The sequence below is a fragment of the Miscanthus floridulus genome, chromosome 3, assembly GCF_019320115.1.
Source record: "Miscanthus floridulus cultivar M001 chromosome 3, ASM1932011v1, whole genome shotgun sequence".
Classification (NCBI taxonomy): Eukaryota; Viridiplantae; Streptophyta; class Magnoliopsida; order Poales; family Poaceae; genus Miscanthus; species Miscanthus floridulus.
In genome coordinates, this window is record NC_089582.1 from 6,355,220 (window position 1) to 6,368,232 (window position 13,013).

At 43.8% G+C, this 13,013-nt stretch overlaps 2 long non-coding RNA genes across 2 annotated transcripts; both read left to right on the forward strand.

Moving 5' to 3' along the window:
* The first annotated feature begins 485 nt into the window (after positions 1 to 485).
* LOC136541288 (uncharacterized) lies at positions 486 to 5,815 on the forward strand. The gene is made up of 2 exons (XR_010780327.1): positions 486 to 838; positions 5,461 to 5,815. It is a non-coding gene; the product is annotated as an uncharacterized lncRNA (long non-coding RNA).
* A 2,186-nt stretch (positions 5,816 to 8,001) lies between these two features.
* Positions 8,002 to 11,406, forward strand: LOC136541290 (uncharacterized). Its single transcript, XR_010780329.1, has 3 exons — positions 8,002 to 10,730; positions 10,820 to 11,073; positions 11,148 to 11,406. It is a non-coding gene; the product is annotated as an uncharacterized lncRNA (long non-coding RNA).
* The last annotated feature ends 1,607 nt before the right edge of the window (positions 11,407 to 13,013 follow it).

Consider the following 13,013-nt stretch of genomic DNA (forward strand, 5'->3'; position numbering starts at 1 on the left):
TAGATGCTCGTACGATCCCACCCACTACAGGAAGGGGATCCACGACAAGGGGCTCAACGAAAAGGCCATCCAAACCGGCAGAGCGCCCCAACCCCGATGATTGGGGTCATGGCCCTCGGCCCCGCAAAGCGACCAAGCGATCGACATTCTAGGGCAGCTACTTTGGGTACAATGCCCCTAGGAACTAGGAGACATTGACAAAGGCCACGACAGACACCGCGTTGCACAGGATGGCTGATGAACCACCATCGAGGCTACAGTGCCACCACGGTCGGCACAGTAGCGCCATGTCACATCCTGCCAACGTAGCCAGAAGACCATGACAATAGCCATGACCGGACGTGCTCTAGAAGACGACATAGCTTGCAAGCCAAGTTAGCTAGGCCCTCCCTCAGGCTCTCGAGCCTTCTGTCGGGAGAACCTCCTCTTTGTATAAGCCTTGGCCCCAAACTCTATATAAGGGCAGCCAAGGCACCCATCTTAGGGAACGGTTCACATCCTCTACCATTCCATTCTTTCACCATCGTAGTAGGGCTCCTGGAGCTTCTCTTCAAGCAGCCCTTCGCCTAGCATAGGTTTTTTATTCTCTTCCACCATTCTTGCACCCCTCATTGTAAGAACTTTAGAGCATTCAAGCAAGGAACACGCACTCGATCAGCTCTGAGACTAGACATAGGGCTCCGCCCTAAACCAATATAAATCCTCATGTCTATTGGATGCTACCATCGTCTACCTAGAGCAGCGCGGCAATCGTATAAGTTTACTAGTCCGGTTTACAAAACACCGACATATGTGTTGCATCTCCGCCCAATTGGTAGTTATCTCAACCTAACAGAAGGTCAGCAACCCTATCCTTATCAAATATTCCATGGGATCTTTGATGTTATAATTTAATTGTTTTCCTTGCGCATGAAATGTTTACATTTTCCAATACTGGACATGAATATTGTGCTATACCATTTGTCCGAACATGAAAAATTTTTTGTCCAAAATCTATATTATTAATCTTATGAAGGTAGATAATTTTTGTTGTGAAGACCAAACATTGTTTCCTAGATTTAGAACATTACCTTGCTTAAAGGACAGTTGGGGCTTGTTTGGTTCGTGTATGAACTCAGCCTAGCTCGTATGGGAGGAGCCTAGCTCCCAGTAGCCAGGCCCAATGCATGCAAGAGTGTGGTGTTTGGAGCCAGGTTGTCCCGAGATCTGATTTGGTTACTCGCATGAGGACGGGTCCCTTCCCCTTCTACCATAATAATGTATACTGCACTACATAAACAATTTTAGGAGACCAAAACTACCATCTCTAGAGTTCACTAGAGACTTCATGCCCAACAACTGACTTTGTATATCTATTTATAGAGGCGGATGGGTAAAAAAGAATGCCCCAAAAATCGGCCCATTCTCAGAGGTGGACTTCCTTACCCCATCGTCGCTTTAAATATGAGAAAGTACACAACTAGCCCATCCCAGTCGCATTAAACCTAGGCTTGGGTTCCACCAACGGCACCTCTACTCTATTCTCTCTTCCATTTCTATTTGTCTTCATCAAAGCCAGCGGTGACCCACCTCAGACCCTCTCCCTCCTCACTCATTTCCCTCCTTCACCCTGCACCCCCTTCCCTTCTGTCTTAGCATCAAGCCATGTGGACCTGGTAAACATTATTTATCCTTGTCCAGACCTTCCACACCCCTCACTATCAACAATCAATCGCTGGCCTGTAGTTTGATTTAATTTTAACATGCCTAGCCTGACCAAGTCCGATTGCTATTACTACAGGGACTAGTATATGTGCTTTATCAACAACAAATTGCTAGGAAAGGAAGTGGCACTTTCAAGGTGTAATCTTTCACGTGGTGAAGATGGAGACTTTTCTGACTTCTGAGTTCCTTGTGAAATGCTACTTTTGATGAAAGGGGTCATGTCACTTTGCTCTATAATCAGACAGTTATAGGACCACCCTCCTAATAATAATTTCTAACACAACTTAGGCCCTATTTGGATATAAACTTATTTAGCTTTGGAAAAACAACAGTTTTTCAAAATAATTTGGTGTTGGAAAACAATGAGGTTCTTGGATTCAACAAATCTTAGCTTAGTTTTTTGAAACTATGGTATTACAGAAATAATGTGTTTTTGAAATTTTAAAAACTCCATCCTAGCCTAGGGTGTTTTCTAAGCTGCGATTTTTTCACACCTATTGTTTCTAAAGCAATATTATCGTGATATCACTTCCTATATTTGTGGAAAAACAATCACCGTATATGTAGGCTACCATATACATATATTTTGTGAAAAATAATCGCCATATAATAGGCCACCATATATAGATACATATACCAGTTCCTATATATAGTGCCCACGATTCAATCCCTCGTGTGCAGTTTGATGCATCAGATCATGTAGTCAAGTCCATTTTCCTAACAACAATCTGTTTAGCCAAATTACACAGCATGAAGCAACTAGGACTGGGTAAGCATTATTCCCTGGTGGAGAAATTTTTTTCCACAGCCCTCACTATTATCAATTAATCCCTGGCCTGTTGTTTGATTTAACATCCCTAGTTTGAACTTTTCTCCAAGCCATGGCTTTCCACACCTCTGGTTCTAAAGCTACACATTCTGGCTATCAGTGTCTTTTGAAACTGACATCCAAAGAGGCCCTCTTCACATATTCACCACTTGATTCATGCTCGCCACTTAATAGGTCAAATACCCCTGACAGAAGACCATTTCTTCCACACCCGTTGCTATCAGACCCATAGATGTCGATGATCTGACTACCTATCATTGTAGGAATGGTCACTTCACATTTTTCAAGACATCACTAGGAGGACCAAAAGTCCCCATCTGAATAATTTTGCACTTATACCAGCGAGGCTGGGAATGGAGGGTGCAGAGCACCTAATAGAGGGGCGACCTTTGAAGGTCAGAGAAGTACATGACAAGTGGGAGAGAGAAGGATTACAACATTAACAAAAACAACATGGTTCAGCTACCGGCAGAGCCTACTAACCGGAGCGAGTGCAAGCACAACTTTCTTACCTGTGTCTCCACTAAAGAAAGACTCTGAAAAACTCTAAACCACATGAAAGCTATAAGGTATTGAGTGGGATCCGACAGCCGATAGCCAGGAACACTACTACAGGATTGATTTTGCGTGGTGTTGCACTTTAATTAACTACGGCGGGCGCCACTGTTAATCGGTGGACAGGCCGCTGGCCAAGTGACCGCCTCGATTAATCATTAACGGAGGTGGGCACCATAAGGAGCCCGCCTCGGTTAATGCTCGATAAATAGAGGCAGTCGCCAAAAGGCAACTGCCTTCGTTAATCCATTAACCGAGGTAGGCAACTTAAGACATCCACCTCCGTTAATTGATTATTTTTAGAGGTGGTCGTTCTAAGCGTCCACCTCCGTAAATTGATTAACATAGGCGGGAATCTTAAGATGTCGGCCTCGGTTAATAATTGTAACAAAAAATAATTCATAACTTTTTCATATGAACTCGGATCAAGACAATCTTTATATCAAAATTGTAGCTCTCGACGAGATCTACAACTTTGTAGTTGAAAAGTTTTTGAATTGAAACTGTTTAGGGTCCCAAAATATTATTGTAAGTGCATAGATTTTGATATTTAAAATTTGAAATTACCAAACGATCTCGGATGTTGATATGGTCTATACAAAAGTTATAGTTCTCAATAGAATCTACAATTTTGTAGTTGAAAAGTTTTTAATTTGAAGACATTTAGATTCCCAAATATGTGTTTGAATGTTATAGATTTTGAATTTAAAATTTAGAATTTCAAAGTTTTTAATTTTGAAATTTAAAATTTAGAATCTCAAATGTTCACATAGTTCATTCCAAAGTTCTAGTGGCCGACCTGACCTACATGTTTGATATTGACATGTTTCTGATTTAAAGTCATCTAGAGTCTCAAATATGTGTTTGAAATTCACATGTTTTTAGACTCAATTTTTTTGAATTTTTTGAACTATCTCTGATGGAGATACATCCTACACCAAAGTTGTAGTACTTGACAAGATTTAAAACTTTGTAGTTAAAAGTTTTTTCAGTTGAGTTCATTTAGTAGCCGAAATATCCAATATAATATTAGAAAATATTGATATAAAATAATAACATATTATATATAGACATGAAAGAGTGTGTGGTTTAGTGGTTGAGATGTAGTAGTGTTGAGGGCATTCGATTCTCCAAAGTTGCAAGTTTTATGGTTTTTTGGGTTTTCTAGAGAACAATAACGGGGGCGGGCATGTTAAGACGCTCGCCTCTGTTAGTAGATTAACCGAGGTGGGCATAAGCAACCGCCTCTGTTAATCCGCATTAACAGAGTCCTTTGATTGGAGGCGGTTGCAATGCTCGCCTCCATTAATCAATCTCGCCCGCCTCCAATAAGTTTCCTGTAGTAGTGCAAGTCATAAGGCATTGAGTCGGATCCAATAGACAGCAGCCTAAGTTACGTTGCGTCTCCTATGAAAACATCTGGGGTCCAATCGATGCCCATCTACGCCATTTGGGGGAAGGAAGCCTCAAAAAGGTGGGTCGTCAGGAGGAGAACGAGGAGATCCAGAGGAGGAGATCAAGGTCTCCGCAACCCAGTATATCACGAGGCGAAGCACTCAAGTGAGCTAGAGAACAACAAAACAAGCCGTCGATGGTGAGCACCTGACAACAAGCCGTGTGTGCAAAAGCCAAAGGGGTAGGTGGGTAGTCAGACCAATAACATGATGGGGTGAGAGAGCTACTGCAGAGAGCGCAAGTCGCGCCATGTGCTGCCTAGTCTGCTAGTGCGTCCGTCGGCTACCATGCACCGGACCGCCGAGCTGGTAGATCTGGGGCTGGGATCGCTGGATCCGAGGCCAGGGGGTGTGGATCTGGCTCGCCGCCCGCCGTCCTTGCCGCTACTGTGAGTTGAACATGGGAAAATGAAAAGACAAGATGAGGAAGGAGGTGGAAAGTGTTGCGGAGGGAGGCCTTGTTGGGCGCCGCCGCGGGCCACTGCCACGCGAGCCGGGGCGCGACAGCCATGGCCGGAGAGTAGGCGCGGTGGGAGGAACCAGCGACGGTGGCTAGGTCGCCCTGTACGGACCTATGTACCTCTTTTTTGCTCCCAAATTATCAAGTATTTCTACCACAACCCCTCTATGTTTGTGAATTGTGTCACCATTTTTTTGTCCCAGGTCTTGGGCCACTCTATCATCTTATCAAGTTCTCACCATATTTTACTCCATAGTTCAAATATAACATCCAGAATATCTCTCTCTTTACCCAGGAAAGCTGTCCACGGTTTTCATGCAATTTGCATTGGTTGAGGTGGATTCTTGCATCCACACTTAGCTAATCTTTGCTTCGTATCCAAGTTCACATTTTTTTGCGAAATAAGTTCATATATCCAATATATCTTATGCATACTGCTATATTGTTTTTCTGACCAGGAAGGAGTCCCAATGAGATGATCGTTCAACAGTTATCCAGGAGTATGAGGAGAAAGAGGAAACAAATGCAATCAGAAACTAAGGGAGGCTAGAGATTGCACGCGTCAGATTGGAAGCTGCTCTTGAGACTTCTAATAAATGGCGGATCACTGATACATCCATGTTGCATTGGCAAAAGTAGCTGAAGCGTTCTGTGCAACACTGTGATGAAAAACTGCACAAATGCAAGCATAACTTTATTATAAACTAGAAGCATACCCCGCGCGTTGCTGCAGGATTTTCTTAAAAATAAATCTGTTATATACATAGCAATACTATATGATACTGTATATATATGAATTTAACTTGCATGTTATTTTACTGTTTCAGATCTGGTAAAAAATTGGTAAACTAATAGAAGAAAAACCAATGGAATATTTGATTACATTATAGAGGAATATATGATGAAACAAATAGCGTAGTAGATGGCTTGTATGTGTCGACATAGAATTTTTGCCTCCGTGTTGAGGACACACGCAGCAAGCCGGAAGGGTCCGCTCGATGGAGCAGATCCGCCTGGCTTCAGCGCAAGGGTGGTCGATCCTGCGCAATCCTCTCGAGACGTGCCAGTCAATTTGACCCTGCAATTGACAAGGAGAGAAAGCTTATCAGTAATTAAGGGCGGAACGTGCCGGTGTTGCCAGATAGTCCCGAATGTGCGGCTCTGAGAGCCGATATAAGAGGAAATCGACTAAATAGTCAATCCCAACATGTTCACAAGAATGAATCGATTAAAGCTCATGGGGTTGTATAAGAAGGATCAGTTATTATTCAGGATAAATGTTATTTAAGCAAATATTAATCAATGGCAATAAGATATCAATGATGATTGGTTTATACTGAGCCAATGATTACAAGTAACCGAACTCCTTTTATTTAAAGAAACAACTCAACACCTCTTAACCATTTAATAAAGATAAATCTAATGAACATGTTAGATCTCATCTATCGCCATGACCAGTGGGGCATGAGGCAGAATCATGTAGGCCGTAGAAACAATAATAGACTCGACGACCCTAACTCATTACTAATATCAGTGGGGCATGAGACAGAATCATGCAGGCCGTAACACCACAACAAGATCATGGGGCTAACGCATCTTTCAACTTATCTCTACTTCAATGATCTCGTAATGTGAACTGTTCATGAAAGCATTCAACATCGGCTAAACAGCCGATTCAGGCATAGCGCACAGTTAAGGTCATACCTTCTCAGGAACGGGTCTACTAACTAACGATCCCTACTCCACGGTGCCAACTGTGGGGTGAGAGGCAGAATCCCATAGGCCATGATGATAGGCCATGGAACAGTTTTCATTAACTAATAGATCTACTCAAGATCGGACATGCCTTAACCGCACGTTATGCACGATTAAGATTGATGCAAAACAGCCGACAAAAAACATAACTCATCACTTAAGACGTAGATTAGATCAGTTTTAGATTAGCAAACGATGAGTTAAACAAGATATAAGGCCGATCCAGATCAATCTCAATCGGGCAGAGTGATATTGCTGTAATTAGATAAAAAATGAAAGCAATAAGCAATATCGGTAACTTAATGAATCTACCAAAGACTGCCATACTAAGATAGAGCCCATAACTTGACCTTGATCTAATTCAAGCAGTGGGGTGTGAGGCAGAATCACACAGGCCATACTTGAATTAGATAAGAATCGATAACTAGCCTATACCAGAGTCGCAGTGGGGGTCGACCGGATCAATGCAGCCATACGAACAGAGGTATAAACCATGACGGTACTTACAGACAAGCAGTGGAGGTCGACCGGATCGATGCAGCCGTACTCACTGAAGAAGTCACCAAGATCTACTCTACTCTTACTCCTAAGGGGTGGTCGGAGCCAAAAAAAGTAACTGACTTTGTATTTGATTGATTGTTGTTTTTACAATAGCCGGGGTTTGGTATTTATACCCGGAGTCTAAACATGAATCCTACTCAAGCACGATTTGTTACATCCTTTAGTATAAAATGAAAATATTCCTAATTTAAGATAACTTGGACTCTAATCTTTCCCTTTTTGTAGAGTCCAGTATGTCTCGTCCCAGCGCCAATCATAGCCACTATCGTTATCTGCTGGCGCTATTTGAAGAAAGCCGATTCTAGTGCTGCATCCGAATTAGCTGGTTTTGATCTGCACGCAATCGATTCCTTGCTGACATGATTTTGGGAGTTCTCAAGCTCTTGTGATCCTCCTTCCAAATTCTAGTGTAAACACATGCCCCCAATTTTGGGATAAAAGTAATTTTATTTCAAAATTATCCTGTCTGCATCCTTGATTGGTCCACAGTCACAGGTAGAGAACCTTGATCTGGGGTCCACCGTTTGTCACCGCTTACATCCATTCACGGGCCCATGCCTAAAAACCTTTGCAAGAGCACCACTGTTTCACGGGCATTTGGATTCACCTTCCTGGACCGGCTATAAAACGCTCATTTGACCCTGGCGAGAGCAACTCGACACTTCAGCCATGTTTTTCTTCCGTCTGTCTTTTCGAGTGCTCCCAACCCCGCTAGACCCTCCATGGCCTATCTCTTTGCGATAAAGATCTTGAGCGGTTAGAAGAATTCTTGTGCATAGGGTGATTGTGTCGCCCATTCTAGCACCTTGTCGAGCAAGAGGATTAGCTGTTGTGGCTAGAAGAAGTCTTGTGACGCACCTGCGTCTTCTCACCATGCTCACAGAGTTGTTCTAGTGTTTGCAAGGGCTAGAATGTGTGGACACTTTTCCCTTGTTTGTTCCATCAAATGCCTATCGGGAGAACCACAAGCTTCTTTCCAGCGGCTTCCCCAGTCACCCAGAAACCTGTGGGTATCTGCTAGTCAGGCGGCCTTTCCTTTTCTTTGGCATAATCTTATTAATGGGCCGATGTGACTTGGTTTATGATGATCCTTGGCCTTGTGGGGATCCGGACTTCCTTCAATCCAAAAGAAGCCTTGATGGGTTGACCTTTGGTCCATGTAAATTCTTTGTATCCGTCCCACGATGCTTCATAACTTGGGGGACTGATAAGTCCAAATCTATTACCTTTCCGTTATCTGTCCCCTGAATTCCTGTTGTGTCGATCCGTTTCCGTCTCTGACTTCAATTTCATATCTCCGGCGAAACTGATTTTCCTTCTTGGGCTATATATACGGGCCATGGCTGAAGGCCGAGCAACAATCCGCTTTGTCTCAATTCCTTTGCATCCTCAATATAGTCCCTGTTTTTTCTGTAAGCTTGAGATCATGGAAATCAGCAAGAAGTCTGCTGAGGGCACTCTCGATGGATCTGTAACATCGCACCAGCGCCTTCATCATCGAGAGGGTGCAGCCCATGATGCACCCACCGCCTCACATCATAGGGCTAACTCTGTTCGGCCTCTAGGGTCTTCCTTGTCAACAGCTTATCGCCAGCTTCCTTGCTACCTGGGGCGGCGGATCGGCAATGATGACCTGCTTGCCACCATTGACAGCCACGGCCAGAGTCTTGCTGAATGTCTTTCTCTCACAGAATCAACCCTGACAATGGCTCGATGCCGATCATCCCCCGTGGTTGATTCAGTGTATGATAAATTGGCCAAAGCTGAGGCCAGAATCATGGGTGAAATATCATAACCTTTGTTTCCTTTCAACTTTACCTTCAAGATTCTGACCATCTCCCTTTTGAACTTTTTAGATTTGTTCGCTCAACTGGAGAGCCTTCAACTAGCTACGGAGTACGCAACAGGATTTGTCAACGCCAGAGGTGCTGTCCCAATAGTTCGCCTATATGATATCCCGAATCGCGTTAGGGAGGTCACTCTTCATGGCGTCCGTCATGGTGCTTCCACGGCGTTGGCTTCCGCACAGGCCCGTTCTGGCCACAATCTTCGGCTTCTTCCTCATGATTTTCCGGATGCGGTGCACCCTGGGGACCACAAGCGTTTGACTGAGGATTCCCTTAGCGCCGCCGACTCCGTGGCCTTCAACACCTTGGCCGATGATATAGTAGGCAAAGTGTCTTTCGGCCCATAACTTGTAATAGGTGGTATTTAGCAAACAATTTCTTCATCTTGAGTGATTTCTCCTTTGTTTTATACCCCACATTACCCGCATCACTTTATTGGCATAATCGATACGCATCGTACCGGCTTTCACCCCTTCAGGCATACTTTCTAGCTAGCAATGATACCCCTCTGGTATCAGCTACTAAAACTGACGATCGAGCAAATCGGTTGTTTAGTATCAATCCAAATGCTAGGGTAATATTCCTTCAAATATTTCCCATTTGATTGCTCTGCCGAATTTTCCTTCTCTTCTCAGCATCTACAAGTATCGCCAGGAGCATAACATTTGATCCAATAAGGTTCTTCCCAGTTGGCTAACCTTCCGCCGAACCTATTGTTCCCTGACTTGATCGGTGACTTTATTTTCCAGACCAAGTGTTCTTCAGAAAATTGTTTGATCTTGACCTTTTAATCATAATACCTTGCAATCCTCAGTTTATTGGTTTCAGTATTTTTTCAAGAGCATGCAGCCAAAGGCACCTCAAGTCTTTAAAGTCATCCATCACAAAATTCTAGTAGACTTCGGCTTGATAAATCATTTTGCAACATAGCACGCCTTGATCCAGTTTGAACTTCCCAAAGAAAGACTGCATTGTATTTATGCACAAGTCCATAAGGCGGTCACATTAGCTCCTCTGCTCTTGGTCATCAAGGACAACATATTCTCAGACTTCCCCAGAGTCTTGCCTCCCTTTTACATTATTGAAGATCAGGTCCTGAAGGTGAAACAGGTTCAGAGGAGTTTGTTTGACCATAAAACCCCTTTGGCCAAGGGGCATTCGAACAGCCGGGAGGTTTAAAGAATCACTACAGTCGACTGATCACCTCCGCTTCGGCTAAAGAGCTGATTCTTTGGCAAAATAACCGATTCCAGACTATTCGCTGATTCTTTGTGGAGTGGCGTTTTGCCTTCTATTAATTGCAGTTGCCTTTTGCGCGTCTCGAGGCGTCCACCTATTCGCTTCATGTCTTCAAATACCAACCGAGGGCTTCGGCTTCAAACGCCTCTTTATCTGCAACTGTTCCTTCGCTTCCTTCCGTCTGCCAAAACATTACAGCGGTTCCATTCCTCTTTTCTGTAGATTCAATCATTCTTCATGGCCGGTGAAGGTAATCGAGGTAAGCGCGTGGCAGAGGAGATCCTGGTAAAAGACATGTCACTGAACCAGCGTCTCCGACGCATAAGGTAAGATTGGCAACCGCTGTTCATGATGATGATCTGTTCCGACCTGCCCATAAGCTCATTGTGAATGATAGCCTTCACCCTTTTCCCAGGACTGCCAATCCTACTGACGCTTCATCTTCCGCACCAGCTTCATCATCGGGTTCTTCCAACTCGTATGACGGTGATGATGCCCGATGCTTCTTCCGAGAATAGAGGGCGGTCGAGGACCGCTATTCCGAGGCGATTCAGAACAATGACCAACTGGAGATTTGTCTGGGAGTCTTCCAGGCTGCTCTTAATGCGGCGGAGGAGGAGACCAACACCGTTCGAGCACGGTTGGCAAAGTCTAACGCTACGGTAGCAGGTAAAATGAGCCCCATGAATGTTTCCATTCTATTTTCTATTGCTTTCATCTTGATATTCTTCTGCAATCACTAGCCCAAATGGTGCAACTAGAGTCTCTTCAATTAGCGGTGAACGTGGCCGCAGACGCCGTTAATGCCAGGGGTTCCCTTATTGATGCTCGTCTCCAAGACATCCCGATCCATGTCTAGGAGATTGCCCTTTACGACATTCGTCATGGTGCATCGGTGGTGCTAGCTGTGGCGTAGGTCCAAACCAGGCATGATCTCCACACCATGGAGGTTGGCTTCCCGACTGACGATGGCCCTGAAGGACATGAAGATTTGATAGAAGATTTCATAGCAGCGGCAGAGGCCATCATGGACATCACACCCGCTCAGTATGTGGTGAACAAGGTCTTTGACTAGTTTGTATTTAGGATAAGCCAATGAATGAAGACTCCTGTTCCTTTATGATTGTGCTTCAGTGTGACATCCTTACGTATGACTATTTTTGCTTTTTGTTTTTGCTCTGTAGGCGATACATATCATATCGACTTTTACTATCTTTGAAAATTTTTACTTTTTGAACTAGAGGCGATACCCTCCTGGTACCGGCTTTTGGAGCCGAGAACGAATTGGCTATCAAATTCAAATGTCAGAATAACATCTCTTCATGCATTTTTCATTCCAAAGATCAAACGATCGATCAATCCAAGTCAAGCATCCTACAGAGCTTCTCTTAAAAAATCTATCAACTCTGAATCGCACTTACACTTTAATTCAACATTCACCTACGTCGGCCTAAACCCATTTCCAATACTCAATGTTTATTTTTACTTAACTCAATGGTCGACGTGATGCCACGATTACTGATTAAAACAAACTTTCAGAGCCGATTGCTTGAACTGGTTGTTGGCCTTCATTATTAATCCTGATGAAGCCTCCTTCCCATGTTTTGCCAGAAAGGCATTCGAAGTCTCCTAATTCCCAAAACACTGGATCGGCTATTGCGATAATCACAGACTCATCAGCGCGAACCACCTCAACATCATCCCCATGCCATTGAATCAAACATTGATGCATGGTTGATGGCACGCAACAGTTTGTGTGAATCCAGTCACGACCGAGGAGTAAACTGTATGAGCCTTTTCCATCGATGACAAAGAACGTGGTGAGCAGAGTTTTACTCTTGATTGTTAACTCAACGTTTATTGCCCCCTGGGTCTTAGATGTATTCCCTCCGAAGTCTCTAAGCATCATGTCGGTCTCAAGAAAATCTCCTAGTCCCTTGCCAAGCTTATGAAAAGTAGTGTAAGGCATAAGATTGACAGAAGCACCTCCGTCCACTAACATTTTGTTCATCGGCTTCCCATCAACAAGACCTTTCATGTATAAAGCCTTCAAGTGCCGATGTTTGACTGGCTTATCAAATATCGCTTGGTGTGTAACCGTCAACTTGGCAGCCATATCTTCATACTCTAATTCATTGAAGTCTGAGTAAACTTCCTGATCTGCCGGAGCTCTGAATTTTGATAGCAATAGAAAAGCCATTTGGATATTAGCCGATGGTTGCTTCTTATCAGCTATTTGCTTGGTACGCCACACTTGAGTTTTACTGGATGACTGAGCTTGTTCCATCTTCTTATTCCTTAGGTGTTGCACTCTTCTTTTCTGGCTTCTTGTTAAACCTCTGGGGCACCGTTGGCCTTTTTGCCAAACATGTTCCCTCTGGTTATTTCCTTCTTCATGATCAGCCCAGTCTTGGTCAACAACTCTCTTTCCTAGCCGATCATGAATACTTTTATTTTTTAAGCGCAGATCCATGTTATTGTGATGATATGCATTCTGGGCATGGATAGACCGGCGGTTGATTTGAGATTGCCTAAACTCCCAATATTGATTACTGCATTCTGGACAGTCATGTCTAGTAGGCAATTTTAAACCTTCGTTCCAGTAGTAT